The 27,041-nt window shown below is 44.6% G+C and overlaps 1 long non-coding RNA gene across 1 annotated transcript in view; it reads left to right on the top strand.

The window, feature by feature from the left end:
- The first annotated feature begins 1,677 nt into the window (after nucleotides 1-1,677).
- Nucleotides 1,678-27,041, top strand: part of LOC145516728 (uncharacterized) — a 75,413-nt gene continuing 50,049 nt past the window's right edge. The window contains exons 1-3 of the long non-coding RNA XR_014061705.1: nucleotides 1,678-2,321; nucleotides 2,885-3,013; nucleotides 21,231-21,325. This is a non-coding gene — a long non-coding RNA (uncharacterized LOC145516728). The remainder of the gene's footprint in view (nucleotides 2,322-2,884; nucleotides 3,014-21,230; nucleotides 21,326-27,041) is intronic.

The following is a 27,041-nucleotide window of genomic DNA, read 5'->3' on the forward strand; positions in this document are numbered from 1 at the left end:
GATGTTGTGATAAGTGAAATAAACCAGACACAGGGAAAAAACTGCACGATATTGTATATGAAAGCTAAGAAAGTTAAATTCATAGAGGTAGAAAGTAGAATGGTGGTTACCAGGAGCGAGGAAGTGAGGGAAATGAGGGAGATGGTGGTCAAAGGATACAAAGTGGGAACTCTGTAGGATGAACTATCAAGCTTGTCAGCATGGTGTTTGAGGTCCGTTCTACTTTCTAAACATACACACACACAGTATTTTAGCCGTGTACTATGCTACCAGGCTATTTGTAATTCAGCAAATAAAAATAACTAAATTACTTGTCACAGGAAGAAATTATTTGATATTTATAATTATTCCACCCAATCTGCCAAGAGCCTAATAATACCTAGAGCTCCTTTCTGTTTGTGGGGTGTCTGTCCTGCAGAATACAGTTGAGGCGAGGCAGTGAGAAGATGCAGAAGAGCCACACAGTGAGTACCTCTGGTTGTGAAAGGGAGTGTATGACAGGCCTGGGGAAATTTGCAAGGCAGGGGACTTGGGCCTTGGAGGCTGTGTGATCTGGGGAAAGAACAATCTGGGTTGGTTTCCGAGGGGAGATTTTGGGAGAGAAATGCTGCATGATATGAATCGTCCCTGCTCTCTCTCCCTATAAAATCCTCCCTAAAGCCACTGCCCCCTCCAAGCTTGTGACATTCAATTCCTACCCCCTCCCTTCTCCTCGCCACCTTCCCCCACCTCCCCTCCTCTTCATTCAGTGGGTGACAGCGGAGGACCTGCCTACAGATGGCCGAAGGTGAAATCAGAGGCTGGGTTACCCAAGCCCTGTTACTCAGAGGCTGAGTAATCCAAGGCCACACTTACATTCCACTGTTCACTGTTCCCAACGCCTGTGATGCCCTTTGCCTCTTTTTTCTGCCAGGCAAGTATCAACCCACTCACCTTTCAAGTGTCCTCACTTCTGTGAACATCTCTGTGACCCCTCCTCTCTTCCTAGGCAGGATCACCATTAATCACCACCTGTGAATTCCCATAGCTCTTCTCAAGGCCTCCCATTGCCCTGCTTATCTCATCTTCCTCCAGGAGGGAGCCTGGGTTCTAATTTTATCTTTGTTACCTCCCCCACCAGCCCCTGCCCCTACTCCATGACAGAACCTAGCCTGTAGCAGGCACTCAAGGACCAGCATGGAATAGGCAAAGGATAAAGGCCTGGGCTGAGGGGTGACAGGATTAGACAGGGAGAGGGCAAGAGGCACCAAGAAGAAGATGAGATTAAAGACAGGAGGAGTAGGAGCAGAGAGAGAGGAGTTAAATGTTAGCCTTCCTTGAAGCACCCCTCAGAGAAGACTAATTTACGTAATTAAAATCCAGATAACTAGGAGAATGGATGGTGAGCCAAGTGGCAGACAGAATTCTAGCGAATGAAGGAAGCACAGAGCTTAAGAATGGAGATGAGAGAGCCCCGTTTGTGCTGGAATCATAAAAAACAATGATGTTGGAGGCGGGGGGATGCAGCGGACCAGGAGAGAATGAGAGGGGGTTGGGGGAGAGAGAGGTGAGAACTGAGTTAAATGAGAGGTGTTGGGAGTGGGAGTCTTGGGCCTGGCGAGAAACAAATACAATCCAAGGCCGCAGCTCCCACACAGACAAGCAGAGCGGTGCTTTGTAGTGAAGCAAGCCAAAGAGGGGTGTGCAGGCCAGCCGGCAAACTCAGAGGCGCATCGCTGCAGAGCATCGTTGCTGAGAGTGGAGATGGAAGTAGGAAACTGGGAGGGTTGGCCCAGAAAAGACAAGCAGAAACGCAGCGCACAAGCTTACCGGCTTCCGCGGGGAGGGAGGAAACGGCAGATAATAATACACTGTAGAGATAAATTAATAACACTAAGCTACCTCGCCAGGGTGTTACGAGTGTTAATTAATTAATTATTGTTTGCCAAGCACTTTGAAGGTGGAAAGGCTCTGTAATTATTATGAATAAAATGTCAGAGATAATAATCGGGCAGAAGGCAGTGACCTCCCCGGCACCTCATTTGCATGGCACGAAGGATTCAGGGATGCTCTGCCAAGGCGAGACCTGCCGAGACGACAGATGCCCGTCCCGACGCTCGGCCTCCTCCTCCCGCGTCTTTCTGGCGCCCCCCGGGGTCCGCGGCCTCTGTTCCCCTGGCAGCGGATGCCCGAGAAGCTGGGTGAGGTGATGTGTTTACGAGTCGGCAAGCGGGAGCACGCTGATGGCTGGGGGTGCGGCCCGAGGGACGCCCCTCCCACCCGGCAGCTTTCCACGGAGCCGGCTGTTTTGTTTCCGAGGAGATCACTATTAATAATACGGTGTAGGTTTGGGTCTGGCTCTTCCAGAGCAGGATGGGAGGGTCCTGTTTGGGGCGGGGGCAGGGGGGAGTGTGTGGGAGAACAAGTCCTCCTGGGAAGATGGGGTGCCAACTTAGGTTTGGGGGGACATGGTCACCAACAAGCCAGGTCACTGGCTCATGTAGCTATCATCTTAAGTGATGGAGACTGCAGTAAACCACAACCTGCCCCTCATTTATATATGGAAAGGGTCCCGGGGCCCTAAAGGCAAAGAGGAAAATTATAATCCAGTCAGGCAGAGAGTAGCCTCACCAACTCAATGGACATGAGTTTGAGCCAACTCTGGGAGATGGTGAAGGACAGGGAAGCCTGGTGGCCTGCAGTGCATGAGTTCCCAAAGAGTCACGACTTAGGGACTAAGCAGCAACCACAACAGGTAGGGAGGGAGAGCGTCCAGCAGGGACCTGTGCTGGGCCAGGCTGCGTGACGTGACGGGTGTCAGCTCTTCGAGGTTTTGATCCTGGAGGAAAGATGTCTGAGGACTGTTGTCTTCAGCCGATCCTCCCGCCTCCCTCCTGCCTCCTAGGTTGACGAGGCAGAAGAACTGCAGAGTGTTTACCAACCCTGGCCCCTGTGTTAGGGAAACAGTCTTGCCAACAAATTCCTCTTCCTACTGACCAGCGGAGAAGAGAGAGGAACAACTCCCTAAGGCTGGGTGAGTTTGGGGCGGGGGAGGGACATTAAAGTGACTATTCGGGTCTGGACAGAATTTTGCACAGTTTATACCAGAAAAATAGAAGAATAAACAGTGAAAACCTCCTCTATCTCCTAGAGATAAGAGGACTCCCCTTGTTTGTCTCGTGTTCCTGGTGGGCGACCCTGACTAAGCATCGACAGTGCAGGGGTCTTAGGACCCATGACCTTGCTTGTAAAGTCAAAAGAGCAGACATTTTTATTAGGTCTAGGGCTTCCCAGGTGGTGCTTGTGGTAAAGAACTCGCCTGCGATTGCAGGAGATGCGGGAGACACAGGTTTGATCCCCCGATCTAGAAGATCCCCTGGAGGAGGAAATGGTAACCACTCCAGTATTCTTGCCTGGAAAATTCCATGGACAGAGGAGCCTGGTGGGTCCTTGGGGCCCACAGGGTCACAAAAGAGTCGGACATGAGGGAGGACTGAGCATGCACACAAGGGCTGGGAGGTCCGTTCGTTTCCTAGGGCGTCACATCCGAGTGGCTTAAACAACTCTTCCGTTCTCCCCTTCAGTCTGGAGGCTGGAAGTCTGAAATCACAGGGTCAGCAGGGTTGGTTCCTTGTGTGGCTGTGAGGAACAGTCTGTCCAGGCCTCTCTCCCAGTTTCTGGAGGCTGCAGGCTCTGTAGGTGGCTTTCTCCCTGTGTCTTCACTTCATCTTCCCTCTCTGCCTGCCTGCCTCTGTGTCCCAGTTTCCCTTGTACTAAGAACAGCGGCCCCATCGGATTAGAGCCCACCCTACTGACCTCAACTTGATCGTCGGCACAGACCCTATTTCCAAATTAAACCCCATCCATAGGTCCTGGGGGTTCAACTGCTTGTGCGGGGCGTGAGGGGTGGGAAACCCTTCAGCTGACAATGGGAGGTTTCCCTTTTTCCAGGAAGGGGATTGGTCTGTGCCCTTAGTGGCCTGATTCCCACCTGGGTGTGGGGAAATGGAGGCAGGGACCCTCTCTCGGTGTCCTTAGGGCCAGTGTAGAAGGCCTGTGTTGTTTAAACAGAGAGGTTGCTGGGAGGCACAGCCTGCACTGTGACCTTTTCCTTCCATCCTGACTTTCTCCCGGTGCTGCTAATACAACACAACTGGCCATCAGCGTCCGTGTGGCAACATAGCCCACGTGTAGAGAGGAAAGGCCGGGCTTCCGTGGACTGGAGGATGGGCCTGGTTTGGAGTCAGCCTGGGAGCTGGGGCCTCGGCTCTCTTTTCCTCACCTCTCATTTCCTCACCTCTCATGTGGGAGGTGGCAGCGTCTACCTCCCAGGGCTGTCGGTGCTGAATGAGATCACCGGCAGAACACGCCTGGTGTCTGGTGGTGGGTGTTACCAATCATTAGGAGCCCAAGGGGAAGTCTAACCAAAAACTTGTCCCGGATCACCGAGTACAGATTTGTGCTAAAGAGTTTGCTAAGTTCCTCTGACTCCTGTTTTCCCGGCTGCCCCCACCGGGGCCAGGAACCCCGCAAGTCAATGGCTTTGAGGCTTTGAACTGGGACTTCAAAGAGAAGCCAGTTCTGTTCTTCAAACAGGTTTATAAAGAGATTTTGATACAAGACAACAATACTTGTCAGCAGTGCCCAGTTACCGTCCTTCCCTTTGTAGTTTTATTAGGAAATAATTTCCCAGCCGGCGAGGCTCCTGCTGGCATGCCTTGTTTCTCTGTTTGCGATCGGATCTGCCCACCGGAGGGGCTGCCCCTCGCGCTGCAGCGGTCTTGCCAGCTGGACGCCCAGAGAAAGACATCATGGAAGGGTCCCCGGAGCCGATTTACCATCTGCCCCTCCCCTCCCCTCCCCCTCTCTGTAGCAAAAATGCAATTTGTTTGACCTCTGGGGAGGTTTAAAACCTCAGCTCCTTAATTGCTCCCCTCCCCCCATTATTTTATTTTTTTTAAGAGGGGAGGAAAGAGGAGGAAACGGCCAGAAAAGAAAAGAACCATTTAAGCCATCCTTGCTAGCCTGCCCTGCATTCTCGGCTGGCAGTAAGGATTCCCAATAGATGAAAAACTAAGGAGCCCAGCTCACTGAGGGTCCCTAGTTTTCATCTGTTGGGGATAAGTGGGTCCCTTTCACAGGGGCCAGCTTTCCCAAGCAAAAGAGAGGCGTGGTTTTCCAGAAGTGACTCTTCATTTTTCCTTCCGTGGTACAGTTATTCTCCTATAACTTGAAACATGTGATGAGGAGTCTACTCTATGCCAAGCACTGGGCTGGTTCTGAGATCCAGAAGCGGGGAACACAGGGTCCTCCCCAGACATGTTTCTCAGCAGGGCTGGGGTGAGCTGGTTGAGAAGCAGACTTTTCAGGGCCCTTCCTTAAAGGGCTCTGTGCGCTGCTGCTCCAGGAGGCCCCGCCAGAACTGATGGTGGGGGTGCTCAACCAATCGGCTCCAGGGGGAGGCAGGTTCATGGGGGGTTTTGTGGTGGGGGCTTAAAAATGGGGCCACTGGGATGCATTTCCACAAGGAAAGGGGACAGATGGAGAGAGAGAGAGAGTAGAGATGCACAGGAAGGAATATGATCTGGAGATGGGTGGGGCAGAGGGGAAGTGGGGCCTAAGGGGGCTTCTAGCCACAGAGGAAAAGATGCCTCACTTCCTTTTTATGAAATTGGGGAGGAAACATGAGAGAGGATGTCAGTCATTTAGAGAGTGCGAGAGAAGAGGGTGTGGGCAGGTTCAGCGTTCTTGACCTTTTATTTTGTTGGGAAGTAGGAACTTTTTTAGGAAGCAGGAATTAATGGCATTTACTGGGGAGAAGGGCAAGCAGTTGGCTTAGTGGGACTTAGGAAGTTAAAGACAGATGTTTCTTAGAGACCATTTAGTTCCAGGCCCTCATTTTATCCAGTGTAAAGCCAATGCAGGGGACTCAAGAGATGTGGGTTTGATTCCTAGGTCGGGAAGGTCCCCTGGAGGAGGAAATGGCAAACCACTCCAATATTGTTGCCTGGAAAATCCCATGGATAGAGGAGCCTGGTGGACTACAAAATACAAAATACTCTTTGCTATGGGGTTGCAAAAAGTTGGCTACAACTAAGCACACACAGACACACACAGAGACACACACACAAGGATTGAGAAATTTCTTAAGGTAGTATATTGACAAGGGGTGGAGCTGAGACGCAGATTCAGGTCTGCTGGCTCTTAGGTCAGGGACCACTGCTCTGCAGGATGCTCCCTGCATCCCCGAGGGTGCATCAGTGTTCTGCATCCACCTTGGAGGATGGAGTTACGGTGGCAGACTTGGGTAAGACCTCCTGGGATTCTTGACCAACTGGACGATGAGGTGGGTTCCAGTGTCTTTGGTCCATTTAGAGGTGTGGAGTCAGTGCAGAGGGAAACCTCATGTGGTTAAAGGTCATCCAGGGTCACCCCAGGTCACTGCACCACGAGCAAAGCTCTCCTGCAATGGGAGTTACAGAGTGATGCCGTTCCGCAGGCTCTAAAGTGTTTTTGCTGACCCGGGATTATTCACCTTCCCATCAACAAGTTCCTACTCTTGCCAAAGGAAATAGTAAATGCTTCCACTGAAAAGCCACAGAGTAGGAACTGACCTAAAAACTTGTAGTTTCTGAGCAGAAATGTGCCAGACCACAGGAACACAAATAACCTGTTGGTTACTGCCCAGGATCTGTGCCAATGTTATTACACTCATTGTACAGATGGGGAAACCTAAGTGGAAAGATGGATGATTTCCAAAGATTCATCCAAAGGCAATAATAAAACTCACAGTTTAATGTTTGTTACTCTTATTCCTAAATCTTCCTCTCGCTGATTACCTCATATTTCCATGGAATGTGCAAGACGCATTGACTAGGACGTTAAGAATAGACCATAGAGTTTTTCCATGAGGTCTGGCTGGAGTCTGGTGAACCTCAATTCCAGCCACTTATATAATTTTTTGAGGCATCTAGTAAAAAAAAAAAAAAAAGAAGGTATAATAAAATGGTTGTAATATATTTTATATGTTTAAATTTAGGGGATGGCAAACTATGGCTTGCAGACCAGATCTGGCCTACAGCCTGTTTTTGAACAGCCCATGAGCTAAGAATGGATTTTACATTTTAAAAGAATCATTAAAAACAACAAAAAAAAGCTCAAAACAAAGAATATACTACAGAAACTGTATGTGCCTAGAAAGCCTGACATGTTTACTAACTGGTCCTACAGAAAAGGTTTGTTGCTCCTGATAACAAATGAAGCTTCTTAGCCCCCAAAGCCAATGATATGTGCTTGCCTTATAACAAGATAACCATAGATTTATTGCAACTATTAGTTTACTGTATACTAGAAGTAGTGTGGCCTTGTAATAAGAGCTCAGTTCCAGGTTGTTGGACCACTGCTGCTTACTCCAATCATCCTGGCTAATCTCATTATATTCATTTGGACATAAAGCCAAAGGTGAACCTTGGTGGCCTTTGTGACCCCAAGGCTTGACCCCATAGTCCTCATGACCCCTGATCCAGGGTAACATGTTCTGGGCTTCCTTTGAGCCAGAGAGGAGAAGCAATCAGGTCTCCTCTTGGCAAGGATTTGGCATCTTAGTTTGCCTGCCTTGCCTTAGAAAGCTCATCCATCTGTGGGGCAAGAGTCCTTCGTTCATCCTGGGGCAGCTGAGCCCCGGATGGCGGGATGCGTGCCACCAATGGACACTGGCTCCCTAACCAGCCTGTGCACCCACAGCTTGATGATGCCCGTTGTAAATTAACCAGAGGGCTGTCCCTGCAGGCAGGGAGGGCTGACAGAGAACTGCCAACTCCGCTGGGCAGACGCTGCTTCTGTGTGCTGGAACCTCCCCGTGGAGACTGGCAAGTGATCTAACACTTCAGGACACCCAGCAGCTGGCCAGGAGGAGCCAGGCCACCAGGAGAATGCACGCTTTGCTCTCCTGCTCTGGGAGCCAGAAAGGCAGAGCACTGGAGGCGAGAGAACGTAGGTGGTGAGGTCTCATTGAATGGGGTTCAAATCCTGCCTCTGCCGTGAACTCATCACGCAAGCTTAGACAGATGACTTCATGTCTCGCACCTTCAGTTTCCTCATTTGTAAAATGAAGTAATAGCAGTCCTACCTCATGGGTTATTGGGAGGCTAAAAAGAGGTATCAGATGCAAAGAAATCAATGAGAAGGCAAAAAAAGAGTACCTCAGCTATTGGGGGCTTTATTCTAGTCCATCCTGTGAGCACTGAGCTTATTTCTGCATCAATGTTTTGCCTTTAAGGTTAGAGGGTAGTCTCTAGTGAGGAGTAGCAGAGAGGAGGTGGAGCTGGGGAGAGGTTGTGCTCTGCAATATAGACACGGCACAGCAAAGACATTTTGGAGGGAGAAATTGTTAAATTAGAAGAATCAGAAAGAAACGTCCAGAAAGGTACTTCAGTGATCCCACAGTCCCACCATCCTTAGATATTTTCCAGGGAAGGTTGCTCAGGGGTTGTGTCTCCTGAGGCAGAAAGCCCTGGGTGAGCCCTAATTCTATTATTCACTGTTAAATAACCCAAATTCTGTTATTTACTGACTATGACTGGGCAAGAAATTGGATTCCCTGAGCCTCCACTTCCTTGTTAATCTTTTTTTCTGTGTTTTTTTTTTTTTTTGCTTCTTCTTTTTTTTTCAGCTTCCTTGTTTATAATTGTCGTTGTTCAGCCCCTCAGTCTTGTTACTTTTTGTGACCCCGTGGACTACAGTATGCTGGGCTTCCCTGTCCTTCACCATCTCCTGGAGTTTGCTCAAACTCATGTCCATTGAGTTGGTGACACCATCCAACCATCTCATCCTCTGTTGTCACCTTCTCTTTCTACCTTCAATCTTTCCTGGCATCAGGGTCTTTTTAATGAGTCAGTTCTTTGCATCAGGTGGCCAAAGTATTGGAGCTTCAGCTTCAGCATCAATCCTTCCAATGCATATTCAGGGTTGATTTCCTTTAGGATTGACCGATTTGATCTCCGTGTAGTCCAAGGGACTCTCAAGAGTCTTCTCCAACACCACAGTTTGAAAGCATCAGTTCTTCGGCTCTCAGCCTTCTTTATGGTCCGATTCTCACATCCATCCACTCCAAAATTATGGAAAAAACATAATTTTTATAATTAAGAATAACTATAATAGCAATTGTATATTACTATTCACAATCCAAGAGGTTGTTGTGAACATTCATTGTTGGTTCAAGGCCACCATCTGTGTCTCCATATGACCATTCCACACAGAGACCAAGTATGACTGTGAAAGGGGGACCAGGCGATGGGTCTCCACTTATGTTCCTCGTAATCTGGGTCCCCACTTACTGGTGTCATAGGGAGTCTGAGCAACGTCTTTGTGCACAGCCACAGACGTGCAGAGATGGAGTTCCACTAAATGGTGTGTACACCAGCTCAGAGCCTTTGAGCCTACGTCACTAAAGTCAAATCCATACAGTCAATTTCCTGTCTCTCTCACGGGGTTAATTTCCCTTGCTTTTGGTTGGGGAAAAGCTGGTTTTGAAAACACCCCTTATAATAGGTGTTTCAAAACACTTGAGTGTCGGTATGAGCCTATTAAATTCTAACAGCTCTGCTGGCAGGTAAAGCACATTTATAGACTTAAAAAAAATAACCATGTTGTTTGCCTTTCAGACTGCTGGGGCCATTCTGGAGTGATTTTGTGCTTAAGGTCAAGGAGTTTTGAGGGATGGATTTTTGTTTCTCAATTCGCTCTCCTCACATTGTCCTTCTATGCAGTAGTATAAACTGCAGGATTGTTTATTAGCCTCTAGCTGAAACGGATCTTGCCAGAAATCCATTGCTTCTGTTCAACCAAATATATCTACGTTTTAGTTGTCAGTACCTCAAAGGGATTATGCTACCTCTGGGCTTTTCCTATTCTAACTTTCTCCAAATGTTTGAATGTCCAAAGGCGGCTGTTTAAAAAAAAAAAAAAAATCAACTCTGCAATTCTACAGGGTGGAATTCTGGCACATGTAAGGCTATTTGATTGAGTAAATAAATATCCTGGGCCTTGAAGTTTTTGCTGAAGGAGAAAGATCTAGAATAGAAGAGAGGTTGAAGCAAGGTCTAGCTTTCTGAGAGACAACGAAGAAGGAGAGAATATATTGAGACTAAAAGAGCACCTGCAGGGGAGTCTGGGTTCGACAGAGGAGGGAAGAAAGGGGTAACATTGGCTGTCCATGCTCAGCTGCAGTATTTAGCAGGACGATGCAGTCCTCTGGGGTAAAGTATTTGGGATGCGTTTCAGAGCCAGAGGGAATGGCAGCAATGGAGAGAAATGGGAAAGGTTGGGACTTAAGGAACTTCATCCTCTAAGACTTAGACGGTTTCAACTGGCACATTGACCTGTCGTTTTGAGACCACGAGGCAGTGAGAAATGGACTGCCTGAACACCAGCTGAAGTTTTCAACATGGTGCAGAGTCATAAAATGACGTCAGGACATCAGAAAATGTGTTTAGACTAGATTCTGTTTTACTTTGTGGGAATTCAGTTCAAAGCATCAGTCATTTTTTCATATGGCTAATGTTACTGATTTATAAAGAATTCCTCTCACAGGCAAACATAAAAAGACATAAAACCCCGTAATTAAATGCCTGCTCCGGCCACAAAGTCAGACTGTCTTAAACCATCCCTTTCAAACATAGAATACACATCTCTCAGCATCCATTAAAAACTTGTAAAATAGATTTTTTTCCTCCCTTTATCTCTTCTTGGAACTCCTGTCAAACCAGGCTCCATATGAGAAGACAATCAGCAATGGAAGGAATTTTGAGTCAATTCTTGTTGCTTTGCTAGTGTTTTCTACTGATTTGTAAAGTAGGCTTGTAACCCTTCTTTCATTCTTGTCAAGTGTGTCCAAAAAAAACTAAAAGTGTAATGTGGCCAATATAAGTTCAATGATGACGTGGAGACGGGGAATTCCTTCCTGACTCCACTTCTTGGAGCCGAGCTGCAACCACTGTCACCTTCATATATGCAACTCTAAGGGTTATAAATGTCCCAACTCTGTGAGATGAGATAGAGCCAGTGTAGCTGCCTGAACGTGCTCTTCTAGATAATAGAGGGACAAGCTCTTCAATTTCTGGCTGCTTCTCAGCAAGTGATGACACTGTATTTTCCCCAGCCCCAACAAGCCCATTCTTCAGTTATCAAATCTGGTTATGGTAGACTGAATGATGGTCCCTAAAGATATCTACATTCTAACCCTGAGAACCTGTGAATGTTATCTTACGTGGAAAAATAAATTTTGAAGCTGTAATTACATTAAAGACCTCGAGATAGGAAGATTATTTTGGATTGTCTGAGTCAGCCCTGAAATTAGAGCTGTCGTTTGGTATCCATGGGGTACTGGTTCTAGGACCGACCTTCAATATCAAAATCCTCAGCTGCTCAAGTGCCATAGTTGACCTACTGTATCTGTCGTGGAGTCAACCAATCTCATATTGTATAGTATTGTAGTACTTATGGGGGAAAAAAATCTGTGTGTATGTGGACCCATACAGTTCAAATCTGTGTTGTTCAAGGGTCAACTGAAATCACAAGTGCCATTGTAAGAGGGAGGCAGAGAAACATTTAACTACAGGAGAGGAGAAGTTAGTGTGAAGATGGGGTCAGATTGGAAAGATGTGGCCACAAGCAAAGGGATGCTGGCTGCCAGTGGAAGCTGGAAGGGACAAGGGGCAGTTTCTCCCCTGGGGTCTCCAGAAGGATCTAGCCCTCACCATCCCTTGATTTTAGCCCAATGGATACCTTGCAAGCTCTGGCTCCCAGAATTCTAAGAGAATAAATTCTGTTGTTTTAAGTCATTGCATGTGCGTGTACGTGCTCAGTCATGTCCATTTCTTTGCAACCCCATGGACTATAACCTGCCAGGCTCCTCTGTCCATGGGATTTTCCAGGCAAGAATACTGGCATGGGTTGCCATTTCCTTCTCCATGTAAGTCATTAAGTTTATGGTAATTTGTTACAGCGGTAATAGGACACCAATACACTGTTTATGTCTGATTTGCTAAAGAATGAGGGAACACGGCTCTCTGGTTCTCATTTGACTTCTCCTGGCACACAGAAGAGCTGCCTGCCTCCTGTAGAACACTGGCAGCATGATCTCGCGGAGATAAGTGCGCATATTCCCAGTGTGTACACTCAGGCCAACTCTCAGAGCAGAGCTCTTTGAAAGAAAGGGCATTCGGCAGATGATGGCTCTTCCCATAGAATACATGAGTGAGTGTTTGTGTTCTGATCTATGCCTCCTGCCCCAGGTAAGAGGTTACGTTGTTTAAGGACATCTTAGAAACAGTTCTAATTTTAAAATTAATATTATCTGGAAATTCTTCCAAAGTACAGAATAAAATGCCCCCAAATGCCTGTCAATAGGTTTTAGAGTCACTTGCATTTGAAGATGCTTCATAAATACTCCTGACTTGTGCAGGGAGGTACTTGATTTTTCCGGGGATGTCTGAGCTCTGGTGAGGTAAGAAGTTGCCATGGGAGTTGCATGGATCCTCTCTTTGTTTCAGTCCCTTTTTGCTTCTTCTCCAGTTCCACACTCACACCTCGATATCCCCTAACACTGCCTGGTTCTGTGTTTCATTCACTGCAAGGCTGCATGATTAGCTGACTGAATCAGCTAATCTGTGTACTTGACTCAAGACTACTCTTCCCTCTTCTCTCCCTGGCAAGCGTCTTTCTCATGGGGTTAACCATGCGCTTTTAACACCAGCCTCTTGGAGACAGGGTTATCCTCTGTCTTGACAGGGTCGTTGAATTTCAGAGTCAGAAAGGAGCTTTATTAAGCACATCAATTCCAACTCCAGTGAAATAATTAACTTGGGGCTCGGACAGTCTGGAGGAGGAACCGTGAGGCCCAGGGGGCCAGAGCTGTAGCACACACCTCAGGAGATGTTGGGACACGTGGCACGTGAGCTACTCCTTGAGAAGTGTTGGCAGGACTGGGAAGCCGATGGAGTGGGTGGAGGCAAGCAGTTGAGACCTTCATTTTTCTGGGACAAATTTTCTGTGACAAGCACTCTAGAGTCCCTTTTCCTTTGTTCCTGCAGAAGTAGTACTTGGCCTGCTCTGCCTCCTCTGGCCTGTGCCGGGCACATCTGTGGTTGGGTTTTGCTAAACCTGGGACCCGTGGATAACCTGGATGCCCAAAGTACTTGGGCAAAGACACCTACATTACAACAATACCTCACTGAGATGCTCGGCTATCTCGGAAAAGAGCAAGCAGTCAGGTGAACCAGAAAGATCCATTTAACCAACTTAGAAGATGGGCGGTTTTGATGAGAGCATTAACCTTCTCCAGGCTGGCTGTCATTTCCAAATGACAGCTGCGTGCCTGGCATTTCCAAGGAGTCTTTCATCTCTAAGGGAAGAAGGGGAAGCAGGGGTCGCATCTAATATATTAAAAGCAGGAAGGAAACGTTTAAGCAATTTGGTACCCTTTGGCCTGTGGGTCTTTTCTCCCCACTGAGGCAGTATGTATTTTAAAGGCCTAACCTAGGAGCTGTTTTGAAAGACCAGGTTACAGAACAACTAACTTAGACTTGCCTTTAGAATGTCAGAAACTGTCTACCCTGGTGGATGGGCAGAGGATACATTCTTTTGGGAGCTGGGCCCTGAATCATTTAGGATTCTTTTGGTTGCAAGTGACAGAAAGCCAAGTTTGAATTTATTTTATTACAAAAAAAGATGTGTGTCTTGGGTATCTGAACTGTCTTGTTAAAGACGTGGCCTTTGGCACAGGTGAAGACAGGCTCCATCATGTCATTGAGGTCGGTCACTGTCTCTTCCTTTGGGTAAGCTTGATTTTCATGCATTCTCTCCCTCACTGCTTGTAAGAGCGCTGCCAGCCACTGGAAAATACACACGTCTAGGTTCAAATCCAGTCATCGTGAGAAGCAACTTTCCTACTAATAACACAAAGGTTTGGAAATTGGAGCCCCTTGGTCCTAACTGGCTGAATGGGTCAGCCCTGAGACAATTACTGTGAAAGAGGCATTGACCATGGCCTCTCAAACTTTGAAGTGCGCATGAATCATCTGGGAATTTTGTTAAAAGGCAGATGCTGACTCAGAAGGTCTCAGGTGAGAACCTGAGATTCTGCATTTCTAATAAACTCCCAGATAATGCTGAGGCTCCTGATCTAAGGACGGTACCTGAAGTAGCAAGGATACAGACTAGGCTTGTTGACTTCACTTAGATGGCATTTTCTATCCATGTAGCCTGAGGGTAGACTCGGATTCGACTGAGGACAAGAGCTGAGAGTCTAGAGGGGAATAGGGAAGAGGAGGCCGTCAAAACAAGTTGTAACATTGTTGCCATATTAAGGACAGATCAGATCTGTTGGCCAAAGAATACATTTCCACTATGAGCTCTCTGGGTTTTTTTGTTAACTGTGACATAAAATGCAGTCAGTGATGTTCGGGGGATGTCTGAGTTGTGCCTAGCCTCAGTAGTACCCCTTGAGGAGAGGAAAGAAGTGATCCTTAGATGCAAGACAGAAGATAAACCAACCTCAAAAGCTGCGCTCCTGATTATCATCATTGCTATTAATTATTAATTGAGGAAGGACTAGCATGTGCCTGGTGTGTGTAGAGATTTTGTTTAAGCACCAGCCCAGAGAGACCTGGAAAGGAAACCAAAGAAGAGACATGAATTATAAATACGGATCCTGCCATAGGAAGCTGCTGGAAGCTCGGGCGCCTGCAATGGAGAAGCGGGTCTCGAGGCTGAAGCTCCGGAACCACAAAGTGGGGTTAATGTGCCACACAGGAGCCTGCACTCTGAGGCATGGGACTGTTCATTAGGGGACCAGCATCCATGCTGCTTGTGACAGAGGATGGATGCAAAGGCAGGAACCGCAACTCGGAGAATCTTTGAAGGAACTTACGTTTCTGTTACATGGGAAGACACACTGCCTAAAGTTTTGTTGTTATTGTTTAATGTAATTTCTTTGAATATTATATTATGATAAAGAGGTAGGTGGACCTGGGGTAATTAGTTGATAAACTATAATAACAAGAGATGGCATTCTGGAAAGCATTTATTTAGAATGTGGCATTTAAGGGGGATTAGTTGCATAATTTAGGTATTTGAATATCACCATGTAATAAATAATAATAATAACCACAATAATCCCAGCTTGATGGGGGCCCTGCTGGTTAGAGAATGTTCTAGCTAGGTTACCAGATGGAGAACTGTAATTAGGCTCATTCCCTGGTAATTTAAGAAATGAAGGCAGCATCACTTTTCGCCTCTCATCACCTTTCCCTTCCCTTTATTTCTCAGCATCCTGATGCCTTCTGGCTGTGGCAAGCAATCTCTCTCTCCCAACCCCCTCCCTTCCCTCTCCCTCCTTCCTCCCACACCCCCATTTTTATCTCTCCTGGAGCCCAAGTTGTTAGTGTTTTGCTGCTGGGAATCCTGGTGTTGTGCAAGGTCTTTACACATATCTTATCAGGTGAGCCCTGTGCCGTCTCTTAAATCCCTGTGGTAGGAAGATGTCAAGACGTTAGCTACAGCCAATGAAGTGTCAGAGGGTTTCTAAGGCCGTATAGACACGTTTTGGATTGATCCTCTTCTCTCTCCAAACGTGTCCTGGTTTCCTTAGCAAAAATGTTAAGTCAGAGCATTTTTCTTATTTGAATTTAGTCAGGCAGGTGGTTCCAGAACCTTGCTTCTCCAGGTCCTGAGCACCTACACACCCAAGCTCTGGGAGACCACCATCGCCACCATCCGCAGGCTGCAACAAAGATGCTTCCTGCTTCTGTTTGCATCTCAGCAATGTCCCCCTGTCTTTTCTGCTGAAGATTCTCTTTCTTTATGGATGTTCCTTCCTACTTTCTCCTTCCTTCCCTCATCAGGTACTTTAAAGGGTCTAATTAATTAAAGCTAACCGAAGATACCCAATCAGACCAATTCTCCATGCTTAATTGGAGGTGACAGGTTAACATCAGGAAACAGAGAACAATCATGAGTCATCACCCTCTGGGTGCTAGTGTAAGCACAACCGGCCTCAAAAGTAGGGGAGAGAAGTGTGGTCCTAGAGACCTGAGTAGAGGCATCCCCCCTGCGGTGTGACCCGCTAGCGCCTGACCTTCACTCACCTCGGCATTTAACATGCTCCGCTCTCTGACAGGAGAAGGCAATGGCACCCCACTCCAGTACTCTTGCCTGGAAAATCCCACAGATGGAGGAGCCTGGTAGGATGCAGTCCATGGGGCTGCGAAGAGTCAGACATGACTGAGCGACTTCACTTTCACTTTTCACTTTCATGCATTGGAGAAGGAAATGGCAACCCACTCCAGTATTCCTGCCTGGAGAATCCCAGGGACGGGGGAGCCTGGTGGGCTACCGCCTATGGGGTTGCAGAGTCGAACACGACTGACGCGACGCAGCAGCAGCAGCAGCAGCTCTCTGACAACTGATTTTAACTGCAGATTTCCCCCATTAACACAGTAACCCCCCACTCCCCCTGCCCACCACCACCACCCCAGGACTGAGTCTGCCCTTCACCCATGCATTTCCAGAGTCAAGCTCAGTGCCTAGCTCAGATAGGTGCTCAAAACACATGCATTGAATTCATTTATTAATTCATCTCTTCAGGGAAGGTGTACCAGGAGGAGGAGAGGAAGCTCTTCTGCTTGTAGAGTAGTGGTGGTGGTTTAGAGTAGCAATCCGTTAAAATAGACCTTGTTGAAACCTAGTGATCACATTTTAAATTGGCCCAGGATCTAGGGAAAAAAAAAACAGAAGGTGGGTGGGAAAGTATACAGAAAGATTGGGATAGTAAAGGATCCTAGAATTCTACATAATTGAAAGTTACATTTCTTAGTATTCTTTTTCTCAAGTAAATTTCTTATTGAAATACAATAAACTGAGTACACAAATCACAAAGCTGTCTGGAGCATACACATCTTGATGTATGTTCACAAAGGGAACAAACTTGGATGACCAACCTAAGGTGAAGAAACCATACTGCCAGTATACCAGAAAGCCCCCCCCAAACCCTTCCCTACAAAGATAACTCTTATCCTGATGTCCATTCCTGCCATTTTGCCTGTTTTTGAACATTATGTAAACGGAATCATACAACATGTTCTCTTTTATGCTTAGCTTCTTTTCTTCACTGCTGTTTTAATCTGGCAGTAGTTCATTCCTTTTCATTGATGTATAGTTTTCTACTTTATGGATCTGCCACTATTTTTTACTGTCTGCCTTATTGCTGACAGCAATCGTTTCTTTCCTATTTTTTTGGAAAAAAATAGTTTTTTTCCTATTAGTAGTTTTTGCCTATTAGCAGTAGTGCTATGATGCATGCTCTTGAATGTCTTCTCATGCCCATTAATTGGGTATATACACGTATGAGGACTAATGCAGGATTGCCAGGCATGTGCATTCTCAGCTTTGGTAGATACTGCTGTTTTCTGACTTGTTGTTGTTGTTCAGTGGCTAAGTCGTGTCCAACTCTTTGCCATCCCATGGACTGCAGCTTGCCAGGCTTCCCTGTCCTTCACTATCTCCCAAAGTTTGCTCACACTCCCGTCCATTGAGTCAGTGATGCCATCCAGCCATCTCATCGTCTGTCGCCCCCTTTTCCTCCTGCCCCCAATCTTTCCCAGCATCTGGGTATTTCACACCCACCAGCATTAAGTGAAAGTTCCCATCTTCCTATTTTCTTACCAACAGTTTAGTATTGCTGTCTTATCAATATTAATCTAGCTGGTGGGTGTGCAATGGCATCATTTTTATGGTTTTGATTTACATTTTCCTGATGACTGATGGAGTTGAACAGTTTTTATATGCCTATTGGTTATTTGAGCATCCTCTTTATGACATTCCTGTTCATGTCTCTGTATGTTATTTTGCAGATATTTTTGGCATGTGGTGGTTGTTCATTTTAAAGAGACTTTAGACATTATGACCTTGGCTTTCTTACTTAAAAATGTGTCTATTATAGTACCAGAGCCATTTCTTGAGATGACATCTTAGAGAGAAGACCAAGATGCAAACTAGATCAAAGCAGAGATGTTCTCAGAGGAGGGCAGAGAAGCTCAGAGCGCTTCCCATCCACCATCCCTATTATATTCCAGTGAACCTGAAGACACTGCCTTATAGCAAAGATAGTTTTTAAGAGCGAAGATAACAAGTGAGCCAATAAAAATCCTCATAAATACTTTATGAAATATTTGCTAACAATAAAGATAACAGGAGAAATAGGACCCTGAAAGGCATTTTCACAACTTGAATGGGCATTATACTGTTAATTTCCATTTATGCGCTCTTGCTCAATGGTGACTTTTCGTGGTGTCTCTCATCTTGTGAGCAAGTTACAAGATGCTTTCAATATTATTTTGATTCACTACCGAACACATGCACATGAAGAGATGAATTGTGTGTGTGTGTGTGTGTGTGTGTGCGCGCGCATGTGCACACATGGCTAGCTACCCTCTCCTTTCTTCCAAATGCTCAATGCCCTTCTGATTTTATAACTTAGATTTGGTTATTCCCATGTCCTAAATCCAGCCTTGGTCTCATAGACACTAAAGTACTTGGATTTTTCAAATGGAAAAAATTGGGAGCAAGCTTTATTTCACACACCTGGGGAGGTGTCTTTGGTTTCCAGTGCCAGGGCCCAGCGCTCATCACAAGGAAGAACACTGTAGCAGCCCCCTTTCCATTTACCTCCCCTCCCCACCTCACCAGACCTGAGAGGGCAGCGCAGGGGCTCCTGCTCCGCCTCCTCTCCGTTTATCTCTCCCAGAGCTTAAGGCTCAAACTTCTATTTCTTTACTGCCATCTGTTTTACCTCCCTTTTCTTTTTCCCAATCCCTAGCTTCCTTTTCTTAAATTATCCCCAACCGGAGGGACTTACAATCTGTAGATGTAAAAATCTAAGAGAAATATGGAAACAAATTTGCATACAATGGAATTTGGCAAAGTGAAGGAGTACAAAGATACAAAGAGATTATTGCCATCTTTTCAAACATGAGCTATCACTGCTGGTACCTGGAATGACCTTAGGTAATACAATGGATTAAAGTTTCTTCAAAAATTGGAGTTTTTATATATTATGGGTATTAATATAGTTCTTAGATTTGTGGCAAGATAGTATACTTGTTTTCAGCTGGATAAAAGCTCCTTTTAAATATTTAAGCTTTTTAAAAATGACTTTTTCTGGCAAAACTTGTGAATTAGTGATATTTGGGAGATAATGGATGAGTCATGCTCAATAAATCAAAAGAGTAATTTTATTATAGGACTCCCTTCTCCCGTCAGATCTAGATAAGCAGAAGTGAGCACACAGTATATCGAATCCTGCTCCTTCAGTGTAATAATGAGTGTTAGGATAAAAAAAAAAACAATATAAAACAGTCTATTACAATAGTTTTCAGTATAGTCTATACATCCCTGGGGGTTCCCACGACACTTTGAATGTGTCCATAATGTCAAAAACTATTTTCATAATAATACTGAGATATTATTTGCTCTTTTCAATATATTGACATCTGCACTGTTCATGCAAAAGCAATAGAAAGTAAAATGCTGGCATCTTTGGATGATTCCAGGCAGCAACACCAGCTTGCACTGCTGGTGGTTATACATTTTCCCACACTGGCTGGAGAAAGAAAAGTCCATGTCACTCAACAGTGACCTTGATAAAGCAGTAAGACAGGTTAAATCTCAACACACTGCATCTTTGTTCTGTTCTGTGTGACAAAATGGCATGTATGAATCAAGCATTCTGCTGTGTACTATGTATGATGGTTGTCTCAAGGAAAGGCACTTTTGAGTTGAACTAGCCCCATTTTTGCAGGGGACATGATTTTCATTTGAAAGAACAACTGATGAGGCAAACTATGATTGTTTAAACTTTGTTATTAGGCAGATATTCCCCCCAAAATGAATGAAGTGGGCCTGTTACTTCAAGGAAAATAACTGACAGTGTGTATATAGCCCATGATAAAATTTGGAGAAATTTAGAATTCTGGAAAACTTGTTTTCTTTACCATGAAACAAGTTGACTGCTTTCCAGTACCTAAAGATTCATGATGAGATTGGTCATGGTATTTACAAATGTGATTTTTGTGCCAGTATTCTTGCCAGGAAAATTTCCATGGACAGAGGAGCCTGGCGGGCTGTAGTCCATGGGGTTGCAAAGAGCTAGACATGACTAAGCAACTAAGCACATACAAAATAAAAAAAAGCTCTTTAGAGGTCTCAATAATTTTTAACCATAATTTTAAGGATGTAAAGGAGTCTTAGAGTGTAAGGACCAGTGTTCTACAAGATAGAGTTCTTGTCCTATGTTCTTATGTGATCAAAACAATCCACTACTCATTGAGTGACCTTGGAATAAAGTGTGTGTGTGTGTGCATGCATGTGTGTGTGAGAAAGAGAGATGGGGGTGGGTGACAACATAAGATCTTTGCATTATAAAAATTTAAGAGAAGGGACGGGGGCTAGGTCCAGCATGTTTCAGAGAGATGATTTCTAGTGATTTTTTGAAAATGTAGAAGACTTTGATTGAAACTGATGGTTGGGACAGAAACAGAGAATATGAATGTTGATTCAGAAATAAAAAATTGATGAAAGATATGAATCATCTTCCTCTCCACAATATTTTATGGCAGGAAGCTTTAAGATGGCCCCCAGTGATCCCGTCTCCTAACTTCGGCACAATTGTGTAACCTCCTTCACTTGAGGATAAGCTGGACCTAGCAACTTGCCTCTAATCACAGAAACAGTACAGGATGTGGGATGTCACTGGTGAGATCAGATCACAAGAGACGGTGACATCTGCCCTGCTCACCCTCTCTTACTCTCTTTGGCTGGTGCTGAGGGAAGCCAGATGCCATGCTGTGAGCCACTTTATGAGAAACCCATGTGGTTAGGAATTAGTCAGTCCCTAGCTTACAACACGGGGCTTCCCAAGTGGCTCAGTGGTAAAGAATCCACTTGCGAATCCAAGAGACGCTGGTTTGATCCCTGGGTTGGGAAGATCCCTGGGAGATGAAAATGGCAACCCACTCCTATATTCTTGCCTGGAAAATCCCATGAACAGAGTAGCCTGATGGGCTACAGTTCATAGTGTCTCAAAGAATCAGACGTGTCTGAGCAGTGTAAGCACACATGCACAGCTTACAACTCAGGAGAAACTCAATCCTGTAGATAATCATGAACGAGCTTAGAAGCATGTTTTCCTTTTCCAGGGTCTTCAGATCCCAAACTAACACCTTAATTGCCGCATTGCAAGGGACGGAGGGACCGAGTTGAGCTGCATCTGGATTTCTGACCCACCCAAACTGTAAGTTAATAAGTGCTTGTTGTATTAAGCTGCTAAATTATGGGGTTCTTTGTTACACAGTGATTGATGACATATGTATATGTACAAATTCATGTAAAGTTTGCATATAATTTCAAGAGACTTTGATAAATCCCTGAAGCCCATTGATGGTTACTGTATGGACCTTGTTAAGAACCCCTGCTTTAGGAAGACATGAAAGGAAAAGACAGCAAAGGAAGAAAGAAAATAAGAACAGCAGAGTAAGTAGTGGAAGGAAAAAATCTAGAGAGTATAATTAGAGAGCTTTACCAGGGAAGTGAAGCAAGAACCCAACGCTTTAATGGGAAGAAAGTTTCACAACAACTTTCCAGGAGCACAGTTCCCCAAAGATAGCAGCTTAATTGGTGAGAAACACTTCCATCATGAAATAAAATTGGCTGAATATGTAACCAAAAGAGGAAAAGACCAATGTTCTGTATTTAGGTGTGTGGGAAGAAAGTTTTCAACCCAGCCTGGTGGGGAGAAGTGTTGAATAACCACTGAGGATCCTAAAAGTGGGACCTGTGGACTGAAAAAATGTACGTGTTGTAGAAAGGATGCTAAGTTACCAAAGACCTTATGACAGCCAGTATAATTTGCAAGTTCAGAGGTCAAGCCAGGCTCAGGCATGCCTGGCTGCAAGGATTCAGATGATGTTATGATGTCTCTCTACTTACTGTTTTTGGTTGACCTTCAAAGAGCCGAAGGTTGGGTGTGGGTTGGGCGAGTCTGCAGAGAGCGCTCCAGGCTTTCTAAGCCACAAGAAGAGGCACTCAGGGAACAAGATTTTCTTCTCTCGGTGTCCACTTGTGAAATCTGGGGAGGGTCTCTGCTGGCTCTGCTGGAGAAGCCATTACCTGCCAGGAGTGGCGGAAGGATAATTACCTCCAGGAAAAGGGGGGTGCTCTTGTCAGAAAAAGGAGAAACAGTGTGGGGCAGATAACATGACATGTGTCTACGGTAGTGAGTGACAATAACCAGAGGCTGGGAGGATCGTTTAATATTTAAAGTTATGCCAACATAATATGAGAACCTGAGACTCAGTGCAGCTGTGTAGTGTTTGTGTCTCATTACAGGACATTTGGGTGTGTATTTGAATTGACTTGGAATGATGGAGTCTAATGAATAGAGTTCTGGCAGGGGTGGCGCTGGAGAAGGGATTTGGGGATGAAACCATGTATTCAGAGGCTCAGAATTTTAAGGAAAAATTCAGCCCTTTCTCCTTGTGCGTCAGCATCTGTTGTTTTTCTTCTAGAACACAAAGTGGCTTGCAGAGCCCATATCCATTTGAATAAAGGCTGAACAACCACTGCAGCAAAAGCTGAGCTGCCAGATGCTCTGCTTGTTGACTCGGTTGAATTTCTATCACCCTCTACAGTCCCTGGGTGAGGACTTCACTCATCTGGGGACTCCCAATATTTTTGGAATTAAAAATTGGATTCCAAATGGTAGAGATTTAATTCCTAAACACACCGAAAGAGATGATGCCAGCTATTCAATTTAGAGATCCTTTGGTTGTAAATAAAGACTTATGATTGACTAAATTAAGGATCATTGTTAAAAAAAAATGGCAGTTCAGCCGAGACCCACAGTAATGTGGAACTTGGCAGGAGAGATTTCTTTGGTGGGCCATCTTTTTTCCCAATTTTCCTGTAAAAATGAGTGAGATTTGGTAGGACATAAGAAAATGCTGAATAATATGTTAAATAATCAACATATGATGAGGTAACACATTCTTAACTTCTATAAAGTTTTTCAAATTTTAATTGCTATCATCACATGTAGACAATATAAATGTTATATTTATAATTTATATTTATAATTTTTAAGAAATTACATTTCCTTAAAATGTACATTGTATGAATTTGCTTACTTTAAGAAATGAAAATATGATTTTTAATTAGAAAGACATGTTGTTGGTTATATTCTATGCCCCTGCTCTAAGACCAGTCCCTTCAGTAAGTGACATTTTGCTACTCACTCTGTTTATGAAGACACTGCCTTTCTTGGTAATATTTATTATTAATTATTTTTGGCTGTGTTGGGTTTTAGTTGCAGCACTCATGCTCTTCATTGTGGCTTAATTGCCCTGCCCTCCAGACATGTGGAATCTTAGTTCCCAAACCAAGGATCCAACCCACGTCCCCTGCATTGGAAGGCAGATTCTTAACCTTGGACATCCTGCACTGCCTTTCTTTGATGGCAAAGGCATATTGTAGGGACTCAGAGTCTTATTTATCCTCTCAGTACTTGAATTCAGTGGAAGCCCATGGTGTATCCCTGATCCAAACTCAAGAAATCAGATTGTGGTATTCCCATTTGATGTGCTTATCTTAAGAATCACATCAGATGTTAATGAGGTCCCTCATTTAACCTTTGCTCTTTCTCTAGTATCTATGCACCACACTCTCCGTTTTTGTCTTTTCATCAGCAGTCCACCCAGACTCATATTCTGTAGCTCATAACCACCAATATTTTGGGTACTCATCATATTTGCATTGTATGCCCTGCCTGACATTTTCCATGCATGAATATTCCAAAAATTACAAGAGGAAGAGGTCAGAGAAGTGAAAGAGAGAGACTTTTTTTGTTGTTGCTTTTTTTTTTTTTTTTAAATAATCACACTTTTCAATGCTGGAAGATATTTGCTTTGCCTTTTCTGGAATGTTTCCCCAGATTTCTGCACACTATTGCCTTGGAGATTTTGGCCAATATTGGCTTTTGCGGAGGAGGGTAAAGAAACAGTCACATTGTCCCCCAAATCATTCAGTGGTTTTTCTGGCAGTGAGTTTTGGCTCAAGAATGATTTGAGCCAAATCACTCAGTGATTTGTTGAGTCAATATGTGCCACTATAGTGCCAGGCTCTGAAGGTACAGATACAGTTCCTACTTTCCAGAACATTATGGTCCATAGAACCATTGAACCAGGGGAGAGGCCAAGAGAACCAGATCAAACCAGTCAATTCTAAAGGAAATCAACCCTGAAAATTCACTGGAAGGACTGATCCTAAAACTAAAGCTCCAATGCTTTGGCCACCTGAAGCCAGGAGCTGACTCATTGGAAAAGACCCTGATGCTGGGAAAAATTGAGGGCAGGAGGAAAGGCGGGCAACAGAGGATGAGATGGTTGGATGGCATCACTGACTCAATGGATATGAGTTTGAGGAAACTTTAGGAGACAGTAAAGGACAGGGAAACCTGGCATGCTTCAGTCCATGGGGTTGCAAAGAGTCAGGCATGACTTGGTGACTGAAAAGCAACAACCAAGAGAACTTAAGCACTTATGAGGTCTAACTTGATGAAAACTTCGTCTCATCTTCACACATATCACTTCAGATCACATTCAGAACAACACTATGACACTGGATATTACTATCCTCTGGAAGCTCAGGGACATTAAATATTTGTCCAGGTCACACAACTAATGTGTTGTGAATTAGGATTCAAGCAAGATTTGATCCCATGCTTATTTTTACTATTTTACACTGTTTCTTCCTCCAGCACTGTTTGGTTTGCCCTATAATTAAGTTCTAGGAATTCCATTTTCATCTCACTCAGTTCAGTTCAGTTCAGTTGCTCAGTCATGTCCAACTCTTTGCGACCCCATGAAGCGCAGCATGCCAGGCTTCCCTATCCATCACCAACTTTCGGAGTCTACCCAAACCCATGTCCATTGAGTCGGTGATGCCATCTAACCATCTCATCCTCTGTCCTCCCCTTCTCCTCCTGCCTTCAATCTTTCCCAGCATCACGGTCTTTTCAAATGAGTCAGCTCTTTGTGTCAGGTGGCCAAAGTATTGGAGCTTCACCTTCAGCATCAGTCCTTCCAATGAACACCCAGGACTGATCTCCTTTAGGAGGGCCTAGTTGGATCTCCTTGCAGTCCAAGGAACTCTCAAGAGTCTTCTACAACACCACAGTCCAAAAGCATCAATTCTTCAGCGCTCAGCTTTCTTTATAGTCCAACTCTCACATCCATACATGACTACTGGAAAAACCATAGCCTTGACTAGACAGACCTTTGTTGACAAAGTAATGTCTCTGCTTTTTAATAGGCCGTCTAGGTTGGTCATAACTTTCCTTCCACGGAGCAAGCATCTTTTAATTTCATGGCTGCAATCACCATCTACAGTGATTTTGGAGCCTCAAAAAATAAAGTCAGCCACTGTTTCCACTGTTTCCCCATCTATTTGCCATGAAGTGATGGGACTGGAAGCCATGATCTTAGTTTTCTGAATGTTGAGCTTTAAGCCTACTTTTTCACTCTCCTCTTTTACTTTCATCAAGAGACTCTTACGTTCTTCTTTACTTTCTGCCATAAGGGTGGTGTCATCTGCATATCTGAGGTTATTGATATTTCTCCTGGCAATCTTGATTCCAGCTTGTACTTCCTCCAGCCCAGTGTTTCTCATGATGTACTCTGCATTTAAGTTAAATAAGCAGGGTGGCAATATACAGCCTTGATGTGCTCCTTTTCCTATTTGGAACCAGTCTGTTGTTCCATGTCCAGTCCTAACTGTTGCTTCCTGACCTGCATACAGGTTTCTCAAGAAGCAGGTCAGGTGGTCTGATATTCCCATCTCCTTCAGAATTTTCCACAGTTTATTGTGATCCACACAGTCAAAGGCTTTGGCATAGTCAATAAAGCAGAAGTAGATGTTTTTTTGAAACTCTCTTGCTTTTTCAATGATCCAGCGGATGTTGGCAATTTGATCAATGGTTCCTCTGCCTTTTCTAAAACCAGCTTGAACATCTGGAAGTTCACGGTTCACGTATTGCTGAAGCCTGGCTTGGAGAATTTTGAGCATTACTTTACTAGCGTGTGAGATGAGTGCAATTGTGTGGTAGTTTGAGCATTCTTTGGCATTGCCTTTCTTTGGGATTGGAATGAAAACTGACTTTTTCCAGTCCTGTGGCCACAGCTGAGTTTTCCAGACTTGCTTGCATATTGAGTGCAGCACTTTCACAACATCATCTTTTAGGATTTGAAAAAGCTCAACTGGAATTCCATCATTTCCACTAGCTTTGTTCATAGTGATGCTTTCTAAAGGCCCACTTGACTTCACATTCCATCTCACTACTTAAGTCTAAAACTAACAATGTTAAGAATGGTTGGAAAAACAAGATTTCTTAGAACTTAAAACCTTATCAATTTATAGGTTGTGAATTTCAAATTTCAAGTAAATCTTTTGCGATTTGAGTTCCTTTAAAGCTGACTATCTGTTTCTGAAAAAAACAGTAGTATATTGATAACATGCACATATATTGTGGTTTTTTTAGTAAAATATCTTTTTAAAGGAGATTGTGATAAGATTGAAAGAGCTTGTTGGGCAATACACAGCTTTTTGCATGGTAACATTAGGAAGCATTGGAGAGTCAGGAATTAAGGACATAGTTGCTGGAAATGCTTTCAATATACTCCACAAATCTTAAATCACATCTGGATTTGCCCAGCATTCACAGCAGAACCTTTACCCAAGCCTGGTTTATCCAATAAAATTTTGTCAAATGGAAGGGCTCAATCACATGCCTTAAAATTAGCATTGTAGAAATTATTTCTAATTGAGGTAGACACGCTGCCATCTAGTACAGTATTTCAAAGAGTTCATATAAGGCACTGTTTGATTTGAATACAGATTAATCAGCAATTTGTGTTACTAAACACAAACCTAACATTCATTATTTAAACACATAGGAA

The sequence above is a fragment of the Giraffa tippelskirchi genome, chromosome 8 (genome assembly GCF_054371585.1).
Source record: "Giraffa tippelskirchi isolate mGirTip1 chromosome 8, T2T-mGirTip1v1.2.pri, whole genome shotgun sequence".
Lineage (NCBI taxonomy): Eukaryota > Metazoa > Chordata > Mammalia > Artiodactyla > Giraffidae > Giraffa > Giraffa tippelskirchi.